Source organism: Camelus ferus, chromosome 14 (genome assembly GCF_009834535.1).
Source record: "Camelus ferus isolate YT-003-E chromosome 14, BCGSAC_Cfer_1.0, whole genome shotgun sequence".
In the NCBI taxonomy this organism is placed as follows: Eukaryota; Metazoa; Chordata; class Mammalia; order Artiodactyla; family Camelidae; genus Camelus; species Camelus ferus.
The window spans coordinates 65,061,770-65,083,314 of record NC_045709.1 but is presented as its reverse complement, the minus strand read 5'-3'; the positions used below and the strand labels follow the sequence as shown (position 1 = coordinate 65,083,314).

Here is a 21,545-nt window from a genome sequence, read left to right as displayed (position 1 = left end):
ACCACTATGTACCCTTGATCTTCAGTTAAATTTATACCTGCTTCTTGAGAAGCAGTGTGGTCGGTGGTTAAAAGCATGGGCTCTTAAGTCCAGCTCTCTTGAGCCAGGGTCTGTCTTGGTTCTGCCACGGAGTAGCTATAACCTTGATCATAGTAATTAACTGCTTGTTGCCTCAGTTTTCTCACTTGTTAAATGGTGCCAATTATAACACCTACCCCATAGTATAATTCTGAGTGTCAGTGAGTTAATACATGCAAAGTACTTAGAACATGGCTTGTCGTATGCTGAGTGCCCAGTAAGTACTTGCGGTTCTTCCTGTTATATGTTAACCCTGGACTTGTTGTTGCCAGTGAAAATTCATGTGATTAGCACATATATGGATTTCTGATGTTGTGTCACTTCTGGAAAAAGTTGTTGTCTTTTAGAATATGTTGCATAGTCTCTAAAAGGGTTCCTTTGATAAAGACAAAAGTCTTTATATCTTATGGATTTTAAATCTCATAATAAAGTATATCTTACCATTTGGTAATCTTATAAATCTTAGTGTTTCAAGTTAAAGATAAAATGGTACAGATAGATAGAATATTCATTTCACATAATATTAATTATTGCACTTGTAAAGGAAGAGTAGACGTTTGACAGAGGAAACTATCAATATTCAGTCTCTTATTATGGATATCAATTTAGTAAGTCTTAGGAGCTGAAAGCAGGTAATTTCACATCTTGTTGAAGTGTTGCATTGTTGTTAAGTGTTTGCCTTTTAGTTTTGTAAATAAGAATTTTACTTGAGGAGTAATGGGATCTCCTCCTCAGAAATTTGGAGCCAGTTATGTAATATGTAAATTTATGGGGCAATATAATTTTTTAAAGATTAAATACATTTTTGAGAGAAGTATAGTCTGAGTCCAATTTTTGAAGAAAGAAAGATTATAAAGCTTTTTTTACCCTAATTAAGGGATTGGCAAACTAGGGCCTGTGGGCCAAATTTGGCCCGCTGCTTGTTTCTGTAAACTTTTATTGGAACTCAACAATCAAACCACGCTTTTGTGCCAGAGCTAATAAGTAGTTGTGATAGAGATCCTAAGACCTGAAAAACCTACATTCTGCCATCTGAACGTTCATTAGGGCTGATTTCTGCCCTAAGTAATTAGTAAAATAGATTTATTAGTATGCCACTGCTTAGAAAACTCTGAAGTTTGAACAAGTAGTACATGTTACTTGTCCAGTATTTGTCAAAAATAACTATTCAAAACAACTACAGTTCTTATTTTTATCCTCACTTGTAATGACTGGTGTGACTCACAGATTAATAAATCCTAACTATTTTATAGGAATGTGCCAGTACTTGAAGCGGGGCTTTCTATCAAATACAGAATTGTCAGGTGTTTTTGAAATGGTCTAATGATTTTAACAGAACTTTCCCATTATGTCCTAGGACAGATAGAAATCCTTCATTGGTTTCAATTGAGAACTTCTATCACATCTGGACAACTTTTGAATTTTATAGAAAACCTAGACCACAGATAATTTTTAATCAAATCAGTACTGCTTAAGGGAAGAAAACAGAATGGATGTGAGGTTGAAAAACCTCTTGAAACATATCAATCCTGAGTAAATATAGAAGTTTGCCTTTAAATAACAGAATATATTTGATAGTCATTCATATTTAAATTAGCCCAATTTATCTGTAACAGTCTGATTATTTTAGATTTACATTAATTGAATTTATGGAAAAAATAACTTCATGCCTTGATTTGACAAAATCGATGAAGTTTTGTGACGTTGTTTAAGGGACTAGATGTGAAAGGGTCCAATAAAATACAGTTTTTCAGTATCTGTTGCCATCCTCATTCATATTTTTTCATTTTGGAAATGTGTCCTCAGATTTGTAGAATCCAGTCTCACCACATAGAGGTTCATACTCAGTGGGATCCAGTGCACAGTTTCCATTTTTGACATTACTCTGATTATAAAAATCACATTACTGTTTCATTAACTTTCACATTTCAGCTAACTACTTCAGCGTACTGGAGCTATAACTAATACAGTGATTACAAGCAAGTGTGCCATTTAACAAACGTAACCAATAATAGGCAAATGCCATTGCTGAGGAAACCAGGCCTTGCATTTTAGCAAAATTAAAGAGACCAATGCAATCTTTATAGCTTATCCACAAACTTAAATAATATAATAATTTTGAAGAATACATTAACTTTTCTGCAAAAATCATGATTAATTTTACATACCAAATTGTGAGATGAGATGTATGCAAATAAATTGCTTCCTTTTCTCAAATGGCCAGACTTCAAATGGATGACCTAATGGATCTCCTGGGAACCACACTGGTCCAGAGATCCACTGAAAGTTTTAAATCAGGGCCATGAAAGATCAGTTTTGCTGGATTTAAAAAGATCACTCTGGCTTTTATTTCAAGGATGGGTTAGGAGAGCAATACTCAGGCAGGAACAGTTTAAAGAAAAATATTCTTTAGAGGTAAATGTCATCGGTGATGTTTTTCTTAATTCCCTTAAGAGTTGAAGAAATGGAGAACTCTGGCTGTCAGTGTTCCTGACTTGTCTCCTCACCCCCACTGTGCCCCAGTTTAAAAGTAAAATCAGTTAATACTATTTATTAGTATTAGTGCTGGTTGTTGTTTCTTGGTGTCCTTTATTTAAGAGTTCATAAGTTTGTTGGATGCCTCAGAAATTGTGCTTTGTAAGTCGATAAATTTAAGATTTAACATGGTGTGATTGATACAATAGCAAAAATGACCTGCTTTATTTCAACTGATCCCTTCAATAAATAAGGTATCTCTCTAAGTGTAAAGATTTTTTAAAGGAAGATAAAGTCCTCATAACATGGTTTTTAGATTCTAGATTTCAGAAGAGTAGTAGTGACATTGTTTTAATTAACTGATCAACCACTAAGTCCATTCTTGTTATAGTGCTATTTCTAAGTCAATATGTGAGTGAGGCTATACTTAAAAACATTCATTTAATAAATAGTTATTAAGCAAGGCATTTTTTTCTAAGATCTGAATTCCCTTTTTAAGAAATTATTTTGTAAATGCCTTTTCTGGTATTTTTCTTTGGTTTGAAAGTTGCTGTTTTAATAATGAGCACATGTATGATTGTGTTCATATTAGATTTCTCTGCTCCAGTCTTCATATTACTTTCCACCTCTTTACCTATACCTACTGTTTTCTGCTGTAGTCTGGCTTGTGCTTCTTCCACACTATTGAAATGCTTTTGCTGAAGTTACCAGTGACCTCCCAGTGAGGTACAGTTTAGGCCTCTCCTTACTCACCTTTGCTGCCTCAATGGTATTGGCCAACCTACTTCTTGAAATTCACTATTCCTTGTATCCCCTAAGACTGCAGAATTCTTGTTGTCTTCATCTCTTTCTGATTATTTATTTGCTGTCTTTTTATAGTATTTTTGTTCCACCCTTCTCTGCCTTTTCTTACCTTTCCTGTTGATACTACCAAAATTATGTCTTTGTTCCACTTTCTTATTCTTCTTATTTTAACTGATCAATCTCATTTGATTTTATATTTAAACTAATTTTTATAATGCTGATGATTCCTAAATCTGCCTAGGCTTGTATTTGAAAACGCAGCCTTGTTTATGAAACACTTGCTGCACAATTTGAACTAGTGTCACAGAGGCACCTCAAACTCCCCATACCCCTAGCTGTGCCCTCTTTCCCAGTTCTTCTATTTATACTTTGTTTTACTCTGTGGCACACCCATCTTTCCAATCATATTAGTCATTTTTGACTCTTACCATTCTCTTATATTTAAATTAGGTATTGATCCCATTAGTTTTACCTTCTAAATGTTTTTCCACTTCCGGCCCATTCTTGGGAGCATGTTAGTAGCCTCCTCTCTGGTATTCTTGTTTCCTCTCTTAAATCCATCTTTTCTATGCTCGTTGGAATGAGTTATCTAACATGGTTGTCTAACCTGAGCTCTTGCTACCCACAGGATGAAGAGTGTTCACACAGCTGTGTATGGCTTCTTGTTTCTCTCTGGCCTCCTTTCTTGCTCCTCTCTTCCTATAATGTTTGCTAACAACATCAACCTGCTTGTGGCTGTCTCGTGTACATGGTATGTTGTATCCTGCCATTGTACCGTTTCTCATAATGCTTTTCTCCATTTAAGTTCATTCTTGCCTATCATTTAAGCCATCACCTGTTACTGGAATCTTTTCTGATGGGAAGTCCTTCCTCTGAGCTCCTGTAACAGTCTAGCTCTAGCTCAATATGTTATAATTATTTATTTGTCTGTCTCGTTAAGTCAGCTAAATATCACTGGAACTGAACTTATTTGAGGTCAGTGACCATGTTCTTTTCATCTTTAAATTCCCAGGACTAGCACAATGTCTGTCACAGAGTAGGGACTCAACAAATGTTTACTGAATAAATAAAATGATTGGACTTTTCTTTTTAAATTGCAGTATAATTAACATACATTAAAATGTACAGCTTTCAAGTGTTTAGTGCAGTAGGTTTTGATAGCTGTATGTACTTGTGCAACCACCATCCCAAACAAGAGACAAAACATTTCCATCACCCCAAAGAGCTTTCTCATGCTCTTTTCCTTCCATTGGCTTGTTGCCCCTGATCATTTTTTTGACATCTGTCATCCTGAATTAATTTTTCCTGTAATTGGACATCATAAAAATGGAATTTTTGTTTGATAACTTAACATGTTTTTGAGATTCATTCATGTTCTTGCCTTTACCAGTAGTTTATTATTTTTTATTGTTGAGTAGTACTACATATCTGAATATAGCATAATTTTTTAGTCATTTTCCTGTTGATGGAGACTTTGGGTTGTTTCTAGTTTCTGGTTATTAGGAATAAGACTGTGACCCATTCTTGTACAAGTGTTCTTTTGTGGGCATATGTTTTCATTTCTCTTGGATAAAATTTCTAAGAGTGGAATTAGTGGGCCATAGGGCAGATTTATGTTTACCTTTGCAAGAAATAGCTAAACTTTTATTTCCAAAGTGGCTGTGACATTTTACACTCTAACCAACAATGTGTGAGAGACCTGGTTTCTCTTATTTCCCCACTAATAGTCAGTATTTTCAGTCCTTTTAATTTCAGTCTTTCATGCTGGTGTGAAATGGTATTGCATTGTGAGGGTTTTTTTTTTTTTTTGTATTTAATTAAGTTTGTTTTATTAAAAAAATTATTTTTTACTGAATTATAGTTGATTTACAATGTTTCATGTGTATAGCAAAGTGATTCAGTTATACATGTATATGTATGTATTCTTTTTCAGATTCTTTTCCATTGTAGGTTATTACAAAATATCGAATATAGTTTCCTGTGCTATACAGTAGGTCCTTGTTGTTTATCTGTTTTATATATAGAAGTGTGGTTTTAATGTGCATTTTCTTGATGACTAAAGATGTTGAGCACTCCTTCATGTGCTTATTGGCCATTTGTATATATTCTTTTTTGAAGTCTCTATTTGAGTCTTTGCCTATCTTATAAAAAATTAGATTGTTAGATTTTTAATGTTGATTTTTAGGAGTTGTTTATGTGTTCTAGGTACAGATCTTTTGACAGATACACATGCTGTGAATATTTTTTCCATTTATGTTTTTTCAGTTTATTTTACTAATGGTATTTGTTGATATTAGAATTACTTATTTTGGTGAAGATCAGTTTTAACAGTTTTTTCTTTTGTGATTATTGCATTTTATGTCCTGTCCAAGAATTGTTACCTACTTCAAGTTTGTAAAAATACTGTTATGTTTGCTTCCAGAAGCTTTAGGGCTATATTTAGGTATATGACCAAATTAATTTTGGTATGTGAAGCGGGAAAGAGGCTGAGTTTTATTTATTTATTTTTTATACAGATACTCAGTTTTTTCAGTAACATTTGTTAAAAAGATTTTCCTTCCCTGTTGGATTGACTTGGCATTTTGGTTGAAGATCTGTGGACCATATTCTGTGCATCTAAATGATTCTATTCTATCTGACTCTTCTCATACCAGTATCACCCTGTCTTAATTACTGAAGCTTTATAGTAGTCCCGATAGCAACAAGTGTCAGCTCTCATTTTTCCTTCCAGTATAATTTGCCTGTTCTTGATCCTTTGCATTTCCAGATGAATTTTAGAATCAGCTTATCCATTTATTGAACAAAGCATACTGGAACATCTGATAGTTATAAGATGATGGTAGTGTAGTAAACAACCTCCAAAATCTCCCCTTCAAACTATACTTATGAAAACTCTGTGTAAAAGCATACTCTCAACATTATGTGAAGACAGAGAATGCTGAAATTATCAAATAGCTGATGAGGATTAAAAAAAAAGTTAACAAATGCCAGCACCATGGTTCTACACACTCCCACCTCAAACTTGTCCCACTGTGGGGCTTGATGATTCAGGGCTATAGAAAAAACAGAGGAGAGATGTAAGTGGCTTGAGGATAAAAACAGAAAGATGAAATCTACCCTGAAACTGAAAATACTGAAATAACTTGACATTTCAGGAAGTTATTTCAAATTATGTGCATCTTAGAGGGACAGGTCCAAATAAAGGGCCTTAGTGGGAGATTTAAAGAGATAGTTGTTGTACAATGGGCCAGGCGTGCAACTTAAAGAGACAGATGGTTATAAAGGAACAGGTATGTGATTTAAAGGGATAGACTCCATTTAAAAGATTTAAAAGACTAATTCAAAGAGTAAGCATTATTTAAAGGCATAATCTTCCAAATACATAAATTCTGGGAGAGAAAAAAAACAAAAGGTAGGAAGTGGTTTCCTTTAGCAACTGGATAGTAAAGAGGGGGAAAAAAGAAAAGTTAGAATCTTACAAGATGGTAGAATCACAAATTGGAGGATTCACAAAAACTACTTTCGCCACATACACACTCCCCCCTTAAGGAAACAAACCAACCAAGCACCCCATTAAAGTATCTGGCTTTGATAGAAAAGGGTAACATTGGGCTAGAAATACTGTAAAAATAGGTCAACAACACAAAAATGAAAAAAAATAGTTTCTGAATCAGGAAATAAGTTTGTACACAAATTAATCAAGGAAAATTCTCCTCAAACAATGATGAAGTATTAAAAAAAAAACTATAAATTGATACTCCAAACAGAATTAAATTTATTCTAGCAAGCATTTGAGAATATGAAAAATCACTTGAATCAGAAATTCAAAAACTGAAAACAGAAATGGACAGTAAAGAGGGAGAAATTATGAAAATGAATTGATGGAGTTCAGAAAAGAAAGAGAAAAAAATGTCAAAATTACCTCAGAAATGAAGAATATATTACAAGACACCCATCATGAAAATTTAATAAAATCAATAAAAGCAGGAAAATAACCATCAGAATTTAAATGACATAAGGAAGTAATAAATGTCAGAGAAAAAGTAGTAGAAATGGAAGACTTAGTCAAGGAAGGAATAATATTTGTTTTATTGGAATCTCTGAAGAGCTTTTCAAAACAATAGAAAAGATCTCATATCTAAAACTACAAGAAAACATTCCATATAGAAAAGACCTGAATCCACACACTGAAAGTATACCTAGTACCTTGAAAAATTAATCCACAGTTGTAAGGTTACTATAGCTTATACAATTGATCCTTGAACAACATTGGTTGTTGTTTACTTATACATGGGTCCACTTATATACAGATTGTTTTTCAATAAATATTACAGTGATACTACACCATCTGCAGATGCAGAACTGCAAATATAGAGGGCTGACTATGAGTTAAATGTGGATTTTCAATTGCACGGAGAGTTGGCACCCCTAACCCCCACATTGTTCAAAGTCAGCTGTATAATTCTTTTGTCTTTCTAAGTTATTAGGGTTTTTGCATGAAGCCTTAAGGATTTAATTACTATCTTTGAAGTATAATAGTTTTACTAAGATATATCTTAGAGTTAATTGCTGTGGATTAGTTTCCCATTAATTAACTAATGGAAAACATGCTAAAAAAACAAAATACACAGTTTATAGAATATGATGATAAAATTGAGGCCAAACATAACAATCATAATGATCAAAATGAATGAGCTTTACTCAAAGATTAAAGAAAAAAATTAGTTCATGTAACAAAACCCAACTATATGGTATTTATAAGACACATACTTAATGTGATTCATAATAGCTGAAAAATAAAAGGATGGGCAAAAGTATACCAGACAAATGGAAACAATATGAGAGCAAGGATAGTGATTTTGATATCAGATACAGTAGAATTCAAGTCCAAGAACATTAAATGTGATAGAGAAGGTTTATGCTAAAACCCACACCTTATAATTAGGATGTTACATTTATGAATATTTATGCATATCAACTACCTTTAGGAAACAGAGCCCACAGGAGATGCAGAGACGTATGGAAACATACCAATAATAGGAGAGTTTAATATACCTCTTTCATGACTAGATAGATGAAGTGGACCAAAAAAAAAAAATGAGCAAGAAGATCTAAACAACAGAGTCAATAAGGTTGATCTTATTGGGTACATACTGAATGCTATATCTTGAAAGTAGAAAATATGACACATTGAAAAAATTGATTACATATTAGGTCACAAAGAAAACAGTAACTTCCATAAAGTAGAAGTATTACAAACAACACTGATTACAATGCAATAAAACTAGGTTTTACTAACAAGAGCAAAAACAGCCTCTTCCACCTGTAAATTAAAAAATTGTTTAAACAACTGCTGCATGAAAGGGGAAATAGAACAGAAAGTCCAGAATTAGACCCCCAAACAATGGAAATTTAGTAATATGACAAAGGTAATGTATCAGTCTGGTTTCAATAAAGAGAGAGAAACCAATACAGTAACTCAAGTTAAACAGAAAATTTATTATAAGATTCATGAACTCTAACAGGAGACTGGCATAAGGAGGACTTATTTAGTGAGAGGCAAAGAGAATTTCATAGGATAACAGATAAAAGGAGCAGCTTCTGCTCCCAGGGAGGAAGAACTTCCCATGTCCTCAGGTTTGAGATTCATTCCTCATTGAAGAGGGTACTGAATGGGAGAGAAGTCACTGTGGTCCTGCACTGACGGAACTTGCTGGAAATCATTCCTTTGGAACTTTTTGGAAATCTACCTTCTAAAGTGTCAGGGAAAGCTGTTCATTGGAAAAAGTTTTACTGGAGTCCCTCCGCTATGCAACCACCTGAGGGACGGTCGGTGCTGGGTAATGTTACTGGCCACTGTTCCCTGATGGAGCCTCTTGAGCGAATGCACTGGAACCTGGAAGCAAAATTCTTTCATCTGGTAGTCCCCAGTGCCCTCTACTGGCAAAGTTTAATACAGTGCCAGTTGGCAAAGAAAAAATATTAAAAGGGCTCAGATTTACTTCCACGGTTTCCGGCATCAAAAAGTAAACTTGGAGCTGAAAGACAGTAAACGGATAACTGGCACAGGCAACATCTCAAAGCACTGCGAAGAAGATGTGCTTCTAAAAGTAACAGTACTGGGACAACTCGGTAGCCATTTGGAGAAAGGTAAAATTACATTCGTGTCTTAAACCATCCACACATAAACTCTAAATGGATTACTATCTACTTGAAATCATACACATAGTAGAAGAAAACATGGGTGACTTCTTCAACCTTAGTGTAGGGAAAGGCTTTCTAACTCTGACTCAAATCTGAAGGGAAAAAATATATATATTAATAAATTTGCTGCATAAAAATAAAAAATTTTGCATGATGAAAAATACCATAAACTAAACAAAACACTGATAAACTGGAAGATACAATATATAAAACAGACACAGAGCCACAATTTTTAATATTTGAAGAACTCTTCAAAATTAAGCAAAAACAGACCAATAGTCTGATAGAAAAATGGTGAAAAGACATGCAAAAAAAGAAAAAAAAAAGGCCCTCAAACACATGAAAAATTGTTCACACGTAATTAGAGAAATGGAAATTAAAATGACATTGAGATACCCGTTTTCACCTGTAACAGTAGCAAAAAAAATTTAAAAAACATAAGACAACACTTTCTGTTGGCAATGTTGTGATAGAATAGACACTCTCATAAGTGTGAATGCAAATTACTACTCTGGCCCTCCTGCCCCCCTCCTCACTTTGCATTGAAGATCTGGAATGGCTTGGAATGCTTTCTTCTCTTTCTCTGAAAGTCTTGCCTTTGGTAGCTGAATGGCATGAGCATTTCAGGGGACTTCTCTCAATTCTTTTGCCTTTTAGTAGTTGAAAGCCTGGAGTGTTTTAATTAATTATTTAACATAATTAATGGTATGGCTGATTTTGGTCTTTCATATAATGATTACTTTGGCTGATTTTAATCACTCAAGTTTCATTTTTAATTTTCTATTTATCTTATCCCAGTTCTTCGTGCCTCCTATTCTACCTTCTTTTTGTTGTAGCATGTATTCTTTAGTATACTATTTTGTCCTCTGTGTTGATTTTCATCTATACCTCTCAGTGTCATTTTTTAAAAAATAGCTGCTCTTTGAGATATTACAACATGAATTTTTAAGTTAATCATAGTCTACCTTCAAATAATTGTACCTCATGACCAATGTAAAAATTTTACAACAGTGTAATTTTTATTAGCCCTGTGTGCCTGTTGTCTTGTTCTATCCCTGTGTGTGTGTATATCCTTCACAGTATTTTTATTTTTTGACGTTAAACAATCTGTAGTCTCAAAGAAATTTGCATATGTATGTAAATGTAGTTTAAAAAGATTTTCTATTTTTACCTACATGTTTACCATTTCAGACGGGTTTAATTCTTTCCTGTGGTTTTATCTTGTATCATTTTGTTTAAGACCTAATAACTTCTTTTAGCATTTCTTGTATTGTGTGTCTGTTAGTGGGAAATTCTCTCAGCCTTTATCTAGGGATCTCTTCATTTCACTTTCCCTTTTGAAAGATATTTTCTCTGGATATAGATTTGTAGGCTGACTGTTTCCTCTGTTAGTGCTTTAAAAATATAGTTTTATTTTCTCCAGAATGAATTGTTTCTGATGAGAAGTGAGTAGAATTTCTTTTATTTTTTCTCAGTATGTAGTGTGTCTTTATTCTCTCATTGCTATTAAGATTTATTCTTTATTATTATCCACCCCATCCCCCACTGCCCCTGAAATTTAACTGTGATGTGCCTTGCTGTAGTTTTCTTTGTGTTTGTTCACTGTGGGGTTTGTTGAACTTTTGCATCTTTTGGTTTGTTATCTTTCATCAACTTTGGAAATTATACAGGTGTTATCTTTTAATATGTTTCTTCTGCCTCATTGTCACTTATATTTCTTTCTAGGACCCTACTGACACTCCATGTTAAACTCTGTAATCTTGGATTTTCTATTATATTAACTTTCTACCTTTTTCTTTTTTTTAATTAGCTACTTCCTTTTTTACTATATTCAAGTTCACTAATCCTTTCCTTTGTGTCACATCTGCTGTAAAACCTATCTAGAAATTCTTTATTTCTAATCTTATATTTTTAATTTTTATTATTTCTTTTTTTTATAGTTTACATATCCTCTGAAATTCCTCATCTCTTCCTGCTTACTGTTCAGTTTTTTCCATGTGATCTTTCTATTTATATTATAATGCCTGCCAGTTTTGACATTTGATTCATCTGTGGTCCGTTTCTATTGCCTACTTTATCTCTTGATTGTTATATATATTTTTGCTTTGTGATATACTATATAATTTTTGATTACATGCTAGACTTTTTGTGTAAAAGAACTGTAGAAAATGAAATAAATAATATACGTTTCCATGCCCTTCTTCTAGATTGGGGGGTGGGTGTGGTGGGGAAGCCTGAGGTAATGAAATTGGTGATTACTGTCGGTTTTTTTTAAATTCAGTTTTAGTTTGAGTCAGGTCATCACTGGTTTCAGGTGCTTTGAGGATGGGATCACAATTTTCTTTTCAACAGGACCTGGTAACTGAGCACTGTTAGCTTCCAGAGATTTGCTCTTGCTTCACAGCTAAGCTACCAGCTATAAAAATGTGGGGAATCTATTTTTCTCTGCTTTGTTGCCCAACTCTCAGATTCATGATTCATGTTCTACTTTCTATGCCTCCTGTAAGCCCTGTTGCCCGTGTCCTCTGTTAAAGCCTGGAGAGCCTTATAGTCGTTTCTTTCAGCTCTTGTCTCACTCCTTGTAGTTGAAAGCTTGGAGTGCCTAGAGATGCAGGAATGAGGAAGGTTGGGGAAGATGCGAAGTTCTTTCTCTGTCCTGCTTATAGTCTTTTGCATCTGAAAGCCTGAAGTGTTCAGAGGGTACTTCTCAGTTGCCCTGATCTGGATTCAGCCTTCTGTAGCTAAAAGCCTAGAGTGCCTCTGATGAACTTCTCTCTCTCTCTCTCTTCTTTCTCCCCTCCACACCCTACCTGGACCCTAACTTTTGGCATACAATGCTTGAACACTTGGTGAAGACCTGGGTGGGAGTTGGCTATTAATTACAGACTTGCTTGTGGCTGTAAATCCTTGGGATTTTAACCTGTGAAGCCAGACTGTATGTGGCTGTAAAATGTTTGTTGAAAGTCTGGCTGATTTCTCTTTACTCCAAGTGTGGTAAATTCCTCTTTCTTTAGAAGAGATAGAACAATTGTGGGTCTCTTTTCTCCTATGAAGGACTTGCCACTTTCTAGAGTTTAGTTCATATAAATCTCTCTGTGGCCTCTGCTCTCAAATGGGTTTAAAAACCTGTGATTTTGTAGTTTATCCAGATTGTTGTGTTTGGTTCAGAGTGATAGATAGTCTTATGCTGCTTTGTGGAACACAGTGTTTTTCTATATTTCTAATTTTTTAGAACTTTCTCTCTTAATAGTAAAAAAAACATGGAATTAATAACTGATGGATCATCCACTTAATTTTTAAAATTGTTCTTACAGTTCCTTAAATATTACAAGTTTTGTACACTTGAAGCAGAATATTGATTTGGTCTCCTCTTAATTTGAAATAACAAAAGCTGGCTCATTGCCCTGGAATATCACTGAGCAAAGTAAAATTCATTTGAATGTATCTCTTGATAATCATGACATGGAGGTTCTGAATAGGAAACAGTATGGTCATGTAGTCTTTATTTTACCCATAGGGAAAGATCATTATGTTCTAGCTGTTCATAATAGTGAGATTGACCTCATTATGACCACTGTCAGTTATATCATTTGCAGATATTTTCTCTCATTCAGTAGGTCTTTTTGTTTTGTAGGTGGTTTCCTTTGCTGTGCAAAAGCTTTTAAGTTTAATTAGGTCCCATTTGTTTATTTTTGCTTTTATTTCCTTTGGTAGACAGATCCAAAAAAATATTGCTGCAGTTTCTCTATGTCAAAGACTGTTCTGCTTATGCTTTCCTCTAGGAGTTTTATAGTATCTGGTCTTACATTTAGATCTTTAATCCATTTTGAGTTCATTTTTGTATACGGTGTTAAAAAATGTTCTAATTTCATTCTTTTACATGTAGCTGTCCAGTTTTCCCAGCACTACTTTTTGAAGAGACTGTCTTTTCTCCATTGTATATTCTTGCATTGTTTGTTGTAGATTAATTGGCCATGAGTGCGTAGGTTTATTTCTGGGCTCTCTATCCTGTTCCATTGATCTATGTGTCTGTTTTTGTGCCAGGATCATACTGTTTTGATTACTGTGGCTTTGTAGTGTAGTCTGAAGTCAGGGAGCATGATTCCTCCAGGTCTGTTCTTCTTTCTCAAGATTATTTTGGCTATTTGGTGCCTTTTCTGTTTACATACAAATTTTAAAATTATTTGTTCTAGTTCTGTGAAAAATGCCATTGGTATTTTGGTAGGGTTTGCATTGAAACCTCTCTTTGTTTTATTTCCTGAGAGATTTCTTTGGCTTTTTCCAAACTTACTACTGGATTTTTGATCTTGGTAAATATTTTTAATGTATAGGATAATATCCTGTTCTTTTATAGATGCTATAATAATTTTCATGATTGTCTACTTCTATTTGCTCTCATTCTTGACTCTGTCTGAGGGAAGTAATCATAGATCCTCTTCCTTTCTGAATTATTTCTATTTCCTCTAGTGCCATTTTTTCCCCTGTTAGTTATTCTTGGTCTCTGTTTCATGTTATGGGCTTTCCCCAATTATCTATGGTATTTGATTATTAGTTAACATTTTACAATGAACCAGGAGAAAAACTGTATCACTGGGAGGGGCTTTTAGACTGACAGGCTTTGCTCTGACTAAGTGGATTACTTAATAACTCACTTTAGGATCTGTGATGCTAGAATGGGGTGGGCTTATTTGTTCTGTGGTACCTGGTACTCATACTTGCTACCTTATCTCTTCCTAGAGAGACCATTCAGTTTCTTAAAACAACAACAAAACAGTATGTGCGTGTTTCTTTCCTTTTTTTTGGTTTTTGTTTCTGTTTTATGTGGGCAAACATTTGGTTGCCAGAGTTTGAGTGTCTGCTTTTGAGTGATGGAGGGCAAGAGAATGTTGACCATTTTCCTCCTCCACCTTGTTTCCCCTTCTCTCATGCCTCTCCTCTCCTCACTCCTCTTTTGTTTCACATATAAACCCATCCTCTACCCATATTCTACTCTACTAAATAATTGACATTTAAAAATTTCAACAAGTTTCACGCCAGTGATGGTTAAAGGCCCAAATTGAAATGTCATGAGACAGGGAGACTGTCAAGTGAGTGAAACACAACAAAGGTGTCTAGCTTCCACCCTGAATAAAGAAATTAATAATGGGATACCTTACAGAGTTCTGTAGTAGGGCGGGCCTCAGCATTTTGGAATTCATCTGGGAAAAGGCAAACTGAATGACAGCTACATAGAGATGGTATAATTTGATGCCAGACTTTCTCAGGCTTGATTTTGTGTATTTATTTTTCAAGGTTCATTTATTAAATTCTTCTATGAGCCAGGCACTGGAGTAAGAACTTGCCACATGTTATGACATTTATTCTTCAACCTTAACCCATTGTAGAAGGTACTGTTACCTTTATTTTACAGATAATAAACAGAGGGAGGCTCAGAGAAATCACCTAGTTCATTTAAAATTTATTTCATTACATATACTCTTTCACAAGATGTGTTCAAATTATCAGGTTTTTAAAAAACTACTTCTAATGAGGCAAGCGTGTTGCTAAGTATACCTTATCTTGAGGAACTCTAAAGTGGAGAGGACTAGTCTTCTATACAAGTTACAAAACATACTGACAAAATGTGATAGAGCAATGACTGAGAAAAATGTTCAGTTGATGTCTGATTCTGATTAAGAAAGGTCAAGAGAGGAGGAGACTTACGAACTGCATCTTGAGGAATGACTAGAAACTTGTTGGACATGGGGTGAGGAAAGTGTTTAATTCAGGTAAAGGGAAAGGGGAAAATAAAGTAATAAAGTGTAAAGGTGAATGACATGGTTTTGAAGTAGGTGGTAACTTAGTGTAGTCCAGAGTAACTTGTTTGTGTGAGGGCAAGGTGTTCACATGTCTGGGCATGAGGCTGGAATGGATGACGGGGGCTAACTTTTGTGTAGTCACCTTCTTATGTGCCTCGTAGGTGCCTTGACTGGTTCTCCTTCCTTTGCTTGTCGTCCCTTATTCACACATTGCATAGGTATTGCAGATGGTAGTACATGCCAGAAGTTTCTGTTCTAGAGCCTCGCCTCTTCTCACTTACATACTTGCTCTGGGCTGCATAGTATTTTATTGCCGTAATCTCTGTTTCCATGCTGATAACTCTCCATTGTTTATCTCCAGCTGAGACTACTCTCCTGAACATCAGCCACCTGCAGGACATTTTCACTTGGCTGACTCGCAGACAAATCAAATCAAACCTGCCCCAAACTGAACTCATCATCCTTCTCCCAAAACTGCTTCTCACCGATCATTCTCACCATCCATTCTCACTGCCCCTCATTTCCCCTGAATCACAAGGACTACAGATTTTTGTCTCTAAATGCCTCTTGCCTTTGCTAATCTATACCCTCCTTGTCACTGCCCTATTCCAGTCCATCATCATCTTTGATTTGGATTGATGCAGTAGCTTTCCAATTGGTGTCAGCCTCCAGTGTTGCTTCCCCCCAGGCCAGTTTCTGTTGTGTGCAGCCAAAAACATTCCACGTGGTAGTTAAAAAAAGAAAGAGGTCTGAGGAAAGGATTATTTTTCAAACGAAAAGTTTCTCTCAGTATTATCCTGAATCTTAAAATTCAAGTGTTATAGTAGCATGATGAAGTGCTTTCAAGGAAATAGTTGAAGAAACAGAGGAAAAGGATCAGCAGGTCTGGAAGGTGAACCTGTAGCTGTTAGAAGCTACATAAGATGTATTATGACTTCAGAAATCTTTAATCAGACCATATGGGACATTAAAGATGATCTCTTCCAGCTCTCTTATTTTACATATGACTAACCTGAAGCACAGTAGTGTGGATTCCTTATCTCAGGTCACTGTAAGTTAGTGCAGAATCCAGGTTTCAGAGTCTTAAAACTCTGGGTTCAAGTGTCATTACCAAGAGTATAGATTGGAGCCAGACTCCTAGGGTCAGCATGCCAGCTCTGTCATTTGTAAGCTGTGTGTACATGAGCAACTTAAGTAAGTTCTCTGTGCCTGAGGTTCCTCATCTGTAAAATTAATAATAACAGTACCTACCTCATAAAGTTGTTAGGATTAACTAAGTTAATACGCATTTAGACCAGTGTAATGTACTAAGTAATGTACACTTTGACCAGTCTGAGCACAGAGTAAGCAGTGTCAGCTGCTGTTGTTATCACTCCAAGGCATCGTGAGTTTAATTATGTATATGGCCTAATTTATATATTATGTTACTTAATACTTTCATTTTGAAATACAGAGAAATAGCCATGTGCTTACAATACAGTTTAAAGGGATTACTGTAGGTGTTGATATTAGTGAAGGATGTGGCCCAAATCCTCCGTGAATACCACTGCAGAATGCTGTGAAAAGCTGCACTGAGACGTGGATACCTGGTGGCTGGCTAAGCTCTTTGACTCATTTCCACAAAGCAGCCATCCATCAGATGTGCTTCAAATTTGTGTTTTAGCAAAATTACACATTACTATTTTGAATCTTTTAGAATTACAAATAGTGTTAAATCCTCAAATACTAATATGCCAATACAAAACATGTTCTGAGGATGCTAAATGGGAAGTGAGGTTCCCTTATCTAGTTAACTATGCATTAAAAAAAATAGAAAGAAAACAGGTTGTTTATTTCAGGACTCCTCAGAGCATTTAATATGTTATATTAGCCTATCTTGTGGTTTTCTTAAAGATCAATAAAATTTGTAGCCAAACTTAATTTGATTTTGAGAATAGTTATTTTAGCAAATGGTTAACCACTGGATTTTGTAGAATAATAATCAACTGCCTTAAAGTTGTATTAATATGCCTCCATTATAAGTAAGATCTTCCTTGAATAAGGCAGAGAGTATAAGAAATTACGTATTTGTCAAATAAGGAAGCTGTCGGTTGAGAAAGGTGTAACATTCACAGCTGATACCTTTCTTAGTTATTGCGGACTTTATGATGCAATACACCAGTTTAACATTGCAGTTACAGATATATTTCTGATGCTACAATTTGGACATAGAATATACTTTTGACTACTACGATTTGTTTAGCTATCTCACAGCCCTGAGCTTTTTTCAGTCATACAAGGTTTATCGTTCTTAGAAATGACTGATAGTTTTGTTGCCAATGAGAAGGAAAACTGAGAATTACTTATTTGGTGTCCTAGTTGCAGGGTTGTGTTCTTTTTAATCTCAACCCATTATACTACTTCCTTCTTAGAGCCTACTCTGATCTTTCCATGAAGACTTAACTGCCCAGTTCATCTTATTCATACAGGTTACCTTAGAACATTTTTGCTTCTTTTTATTATAGCTTCTTGTTTTCATGTGTACCAGTTCACTGTACTGTAGACTTCTTGAAGGTGAGTCTGATCTTTTAATTTGAATTGCTTATGGTGCCAAGTAAGTCCCAATAAAAATTTGCTGAAGGAAGAAAAGAATTCGTGAGACTGAATTAGCTTTAAGGAGACCAAAAAAAAAAAAAAAAAAAAATCCTTTGTTAAAGTTTTTGGCCATGTAAAAGACCAAATTCTTGTGACCTAATTGACATATGAGCACCATTATACACACTAGAAATATATTTGCATCTATATCTATTGTCAATGAAATATCAGATTTTTTAAACAGATAAAATAACAAAGTTCGAGTCTTTATTTAAAATTACCTGCACTTACATGATGAATATACTACAAAAATATGGGTTTCAGATTTTTCTGAATTATAAAAGTTTAAAAAGTGGATTCACAAAGTAGTTTTGTCCACATACAGTTTATGTGAATGCATGCTTTTAGAATAATACTTTCCCAAACAACCTGACCTCTTGCCAGTCTGACTTTTATTCATTTTAGGATTGTTACTACCATTTCTTAAAATAGAAATACACATATTTAGTTATTTATATTATTTAATTAAATATCATCATTGTACAACTTTAAAGTAAGAAAAATGTTTTCATTGGAAAATGGTGATAACTTTGTGCTTATGAATGTTGAGAGTTAGTCCTGAGACCCCCTCTGCCCCAAGCTGAACAGCCAGCTGTGCAGGAACCCAGTCCCTACTGGGCCAGCATCAACCCTGACTGCACCAGCTGTCCCAGGACCCAGCCCCACCCAACAGCAGGCCATCACCAGCCCCAGGCCCCCTGAATCCTACAGCCAACTGTACCAGAACTTGGTTTGGCCATCCAGTATTCTGGCACCAGCCACAAGACTACTTGGGCCCTACTGCCAGCTGTGCTGGGACCTTGTCTTGCCTACCAGCAGGTGGGCAGCATCTGCAAGAGGCAAGGCCAAGCAGTCAATCAGGCTTGTGGTCAGCCCCACCTATTAGTACATCCACAGTAGTTGGCCCCATGCTACAGAAGAGCCCACACAAGTCATGCAGGGGAAACCCCTAGAACATACAACTCTGATGACCAGAGGGGAGTGTATGGCTGAGCCCCATAAGATGTCTTCTACATAAGGCCACTTCTCCAAGATTAGGAAATGTAACTGACCTACAGAATTCATAGAAATAAAAACAGAGAATTAGGCAGAATGAGATGACAGAGGAAAATGTTCCAAGTGAAGGAACATGATAAAACCCCAGAAGAAGAACTAAGCCAAGGGAAGCTAAACAATCTACCTGATAAAGAGTTCAAGGTAATGATTATAAATATGTGCAGGAGAACAATGGATAACACAGTGAAAAGTTTAACAGAGTTAGAAAATTTAAAGAACCAGAGCTGAAGAGTACAATAACTGAGATAAACAAACAAACAAAAAATCACACTAAGAAGAATAGAGTAGATTAAGTAAGAGAGAAGAACAGATCAGTAAACTGGAAGACGGAGTAGTGGAAATCATTCAAACTGAGCAGAAAAACGGTAAAAAGAATTAAAACAGAAACAAAACTGAGGATAGTTTAAGAGAATTCTTGGTCAACATCAACATCTAATAACATTATAGGGACCCTGGAAGGAGAAAAGTGAGAGAAAGGGGCAGAGAACTTATTTCAGTAAATAATAGCTGAAAACTTCCGTAACCTGAGAAAAGAAACAGTATTCAGGTCCAGGAAGCACAAAATGTCAAACAGGATCAACTCAAAGAGGACTACAAGACACATTGTAATTAAAGTGGCAAAAGTTAAGAATAAAGAGAGACTCCTAAATGCAGCAAGGGAAAAGCAACTACTTACGTTAAAGGGAACTCCCATAAAGCTATCAACTGATTTTTCAGTGGAAACTTTACAGACCAGAAGGGTGTAGCATGATATATTTAGAATAATGAAAGGGAAAAACCTACAACCAAGAATAATGTACCTGGCAGAGCTATCATTCAGATCTGGAGGAACAATAAAGAGTTTTATAGATAAGTAACAGCTAAAAGAGTTCAACACCATTAACCAGGCATTAACAGAAAATGTTAAAGGATCTTTATTAGTGAAAAGAAAAGATCACACTAGAAATATGAAAATTATGAAAGGAAAAAAATCTCATTGGTAAAGGCAAATATGCAATAAAGGTAGTATATCAACCACTCATAAAGTTAGTAGGAAGGTTAAAAGACAAAAGTAGGAAAACCATCTATATCCACAATAAGTAGTTAAGGGGTACATGAAACTAAAAAATTTAAAATATGATGTCATAACATTAAACATGGTGAGGGGAATAAAAATGCAGGGTTGTTAGAATGAGTTTGAACTTAAGAGATCATCAGCTTAAAATAATCATGTATATATACATAGTTTGTTATAGAAAACCCTTATGGTAACCACAAACCAAAAATTTATAATAAATACATGTGAAAAAGGGAGGGAATCCCAAACTTAATCCTAAAGATAGTCATCAAATCACAAGGGAAGACAGCAAATGAAGAAGAAAACAACAGCAACAACAACAACAAAAAAACCCAAATAATTAACAAAATGGCAATAAGATATACTTACCAATAATTACTTTAAATGTAAATGGACTAAATACTCCAATCAAAAGACATAGAGTGGGTGAATGGATTTTAAAAAAAACCACAAAAACTAAAAAATGAGACCCATATATATGCTGCCAACAAGAGACTCATTTAAGATGTAAAGACACACTGAAAGTATGGGTATGGACAAAGGTATTTCATGGAAATGGAAATGAAAACAAAGCTGTGGTAGCAATACTCACATTAGTCAAAATAGATTTTAAAACAAAGACTGACAAGAGACAAAAAGGACATTACATAAGGATAAATGGATCAGTCCAACAAGAACATAGCACAGTTACAAATTGTGTAACCAATATAGATGCACCTAAATTGATAAAGCAAATATTAGCAAAATAAAGGGAGAAATTGACAGTAACAATAATAGTAGGGGACTTTTAACACCGCCACTTACATCAATGGACAGATCATCCAGACAAAATTAATAAAGAAACATTGGCCTTAAATAACACAGTAGACCAGGTGGGATATATATATATCTATATATAGATATAGATAGAGATACAGATATAGATATATAGATATAGAAACAGAGGTATATATCTATATCTATGTTAGTATATTATCTGTCTACCGACCTACCTACCTACCTATATATAAATCATTCGACCCAAAAGCAGCAGAATAAACATTACTTTCAGTGCACATGGAACATTCTCCAGGATATATCACATGTTAAGCCACAAAACAAGCCTCAATAAATTTTAAGAATTATATGAAGCGTTTTTTCCAACCAGTGGTATGAGACTATAAATCAACTGCAAGAAAAAAAGCCTGCAAAAAACACAAACATATGGAAGATAAACAGTATGCTACTAAACAACCACTGGGTCACTGAAGAAATCAAAGGGGAAATTAAAAATTGCCTCGAGACAAATGAAATGGAAACACAACAATTCAAAATCTATGGGACACCCCAAAAGCAGTTCTAAGAAGGAATTTTATAATGATACAAGACTACCTCAGGAAACAGGAAAAAAAATCTAATCTCAAACAAACTTACATCTCAAGGAACTAGAAAAAGAACAA

The 21,545-nt window shown here is 34.9% G+C and overlaps 1 protein-coding gene and 1 long non-coding RNA gene across 2 annotated transcripts in view; both read left to right on the top strand.

Annotated features, from left to right (window-relative positions):
* The window catches only part of TDRD3 (tudor domain containing 3), a 151,130-nt gene that overhangs the window by 12,176 nt on the left and 117,409 nt on the right, over nt 1-21,545 (top strand).
* On the top strand, nt 12,079-20,931 carry LOC116668742. Its single transcript, XR_004325988.1, has 3 exons — nt 12,079-12,088; nt 18,192-18,196; nt 20,773-20,931. It is a non-coding gene; the product is annotated as an uncharacterized LOC116668742 (long non-coding RNA).